The sequence below is a fragment of the Scyliorhinus torazame genome, unplaced genomic scaffold (assembly GCF_047496885.1).
Source record: "Scyliorhinus torazame isolate Kashiwa2021f unplaced genomic scaffold, sScyTor2.1 scaffold_246, whole genome shotgun sequence".
NCBI classification, from domain to species: Eukaryota; Metazoa; Chordata; class Chondrichthyes; order Carcharhiniformes; family Scyliorhinidae; genus Scyliorhinus; species Scyliorhinus torazame.
Window position 1 is genome coordinate 40,001 of NW_027307973.1, and position 2,500 is coordinate 42,500.

At 57.1% G+C, this 2,500-nt stretch overlaps 3 non-coding genes across 3 annotated transcripts; all 3 read right to left on the bottom strand.

Annotated features, from left to right (window-relative positions):
• Window positions 1-369: 369 nt before the first annotated feature.
• On the bottom strand, window positions 370-488 carry LOC140405981 (5S ribosomal RNA). The gene has a single exon (XR_011938937.1). It is a non-coding gene; the product is annotated as a 5S ribosomal RNA (ribosomal RNA).
• A 694-nt stretch (window positions 489-1,182) lies between these two features.
• Window positions 1,183-1,301, bottom strand: LOC140405992 (5S ribosomal RNA). The gene has a single exon (XR_011938948.1). It is a non-coding gene; the product is annotated as a 5S ribosomal RNA (ribosomal RNA).
• A 694-nt stretch (window positions 1,302-1,995) lies between these two features.
• Window positions 1,996-2,114, bottom strand: LOC140405922 (5S ribosomal RNA). The gene has a single exon (XR_011938881.1). It is a non-coding gene; the product is annotated as a 5S ribosomal RNA (ribosomal RNA).
• Between the last annotated feature and the right edge of the window lie 386 nt (window positions 2,115-2,500).

Consider the following 2,500-nt stretch of genomic DNA (forward strand, 5'->3'; position numbering starts at 1 on the left):
GCACAAGGGTCAGGCAGGCAATGCAAGCCAGCTCTCTCTTCCTTCGCTTTCCACACCAGCCCCAATGCCACAACTTGCATTCATGCGGCGCCTTCAGGCTAGGAGAACGTCCTGCCGACACACTGGCTTGCGGCCACACGGGCCAGCTGGCGTGCCCATCAAAGTGCAGCACGCCAAGGCACCCAACCGTGCTGCGTTGCAAAGGCCCGGCAAAGCTGCAGCAGCTGAATGGCCCGACCAAGCCGCCTGCCTGAGTTGAGCCCGCAGGCAAGTGTTGGGAGGAATGGCGAGGACGCAGAGAGCAGCAAAAGGTTGGCCTGCCTCTGGTGTGGAGAGTGCTTGGCGTGAGCAGTCACTGCTGGCCGCAAAAGCCTACTGCACCTGGTATTCCCAGGCGGTCTCCCATCCAAGTACTAACCAGGCCTGAGTCTGCTTAGCTTCCGAGATCAGACGAGATCGGGCGTTTTCAGACTAGTATGGCCGTAGGCATCTGCAGCACCGTCTTCTCGCCTATTCAAGCTGGCCACCCTAGCACCCTCGCCACTTCTTCTTTCCGGTTGTTTTCAATTTTTTCTCTCTCTTTTTCTACTTCTACTTCTACTTCTCCTCCTCTTTCTCTCCTTCTCCTGCTAATTCTAGCCTATATGCCTGATACTCGCTCCCCTTCATGCCATCCCCACCGAGCTCTCTTTTTTCTTCTCCACCTCCTCAAGGAAAACTGCAAGCCCCGCCTACCTCACACCAGCCTGCCGCCTGCACGCTGCTGCCTTTCCACATTGCAACGCTGCGCACTTCTCTCAGCACAGCCAGCACAAGGGTCAGGCAGGCAATGCAAGCCAGCTCTCTCTTCCTTCGCTTTCCACACCAGCCCCAATGCCACAACTTGCATTCATGCGGCGCCTTCAGGCTAGGAGAGAGAACGTCCTGCCGACACACTGGCTTGCGGCCACACGGGCCAGCTGGCGTGCCCATCAAAGTGCAGCACGCCAAGGCACACAACCGTGCTGCGTTGCAAAGGCCCGGCAAAGCTGCAGCAGCTGAATGGCCCGACCAAGCCGCCTGCCTGAGTTGAGCCCGCAGGCAAGTGTTGGGAGGAATGGCGAGGACGCAGAGAGCAGCAAAAGGTTGGCCTGCCTCTGGTGTGGAGAGTGCTTGGCGTGAGCAGTCACTGCTGGCCGCAAAAGCCTACTGCACCTGGTATTCCCAGGCGGTCTCCCATCCAAGTACTAACCAGGCCTGAGTCTGCTTAGCTTCCGAGATCAGACGAGATCGGGCGTTTTCAGACTAGTATGGCCGTAGGCATCTGCAGCACCGTCTTCTCGCCTATTCAAGCTGGCCACCCTAGCACCCTCGCCACTTCTTCTTTCCGGTTGTTTTCAATTTTTTCTCTCTCTTTTTCTACTTCTACTTCTACTTCTCCTCCTCTTTCTCTCCTTCTCCTGCTAATTCTAGCCTATATGCCTGATACTCGCTCCCCTTCATGCCGTCCCCACCTAGCTCTCTTTTTTCTTCTCCACCTCCCCAAGGAAAACTGCAAGCCCCGCCCACCTCACACCAGCCTGCCGCCTGCACGCTGCTGCCTTTCCACATTGCAACGCTGCGCACTTCTCTCAGCACAGCCAGCACAAGGGTCAGGCAGGCAATGCAAGCCAGCTCTCTCTTCCTTCGCTTTCCACACCAGCCCCAATGCCACAACTTGCATTCATGCGGCGCCTTCAGGCTAGGAGAGAGAACGTCCTGCCGACACACTGGCTTGCGGCCACACGGGCCAGCTGGCGTGCCCATCAAAGTGCAGCACGCCAAGGCACCCAACCGTGCTGCGTTGCAAAGGCCCGGCAAAGCTGCAGCAGCTGAATGGCCCGACCAAGCCGCCTGCCTGAGTTGAGCCCGCAGGCAAGTGTTGGGAGGAATGGCGAGGACGCAGAGAGCAGCAAAAGGTTGGCCTGCCTCTGGTGTGGAGAGTGCTTGGCGTGAGCAGTCACTGCTGGCCGCAAAAGCCTACTGCACCTGGTATTCCCAGGCGGTTTCCCATCCAAGTACTAACCAGGCCTGAGTCTGCTTAGCTTCCGAGATCAGACGAGATCGGGCGTTTTCAGACTAGTATGGCCGTAGGCATCTGCAGCACCGTCTTCTCGCCTATTCAAGCTGGCCACCCTAGCACCCTCGCCACTTCTTCTTTCCGGTTGTTTTCAATTTTTTCTCTCTCTTTTTCTACTTCTACTTCTACTTCTCCTCCTCTTTCTCTCCTTCTCCTGCTAATTCTAGCCTATATGCCTGATACTCGCTCCCCTTCATGCCATCCCCACCGAGCTCTCTTTTTTCTTCTCCACCTCCTCAAGGAAAACTGCAAGCCCCGCCTACCTCACACCAGCCTGCCGCCTGCACGCTGCTGCCTTTCCACATTGCAACGCTGCGCACTTCTCTCAGCACAGCCAGCACAAGGGTCAGGCAGGCAATGCAAGCCAGCTCTCTCTTCCTTCGCTTTCCACACCAGCCCCAA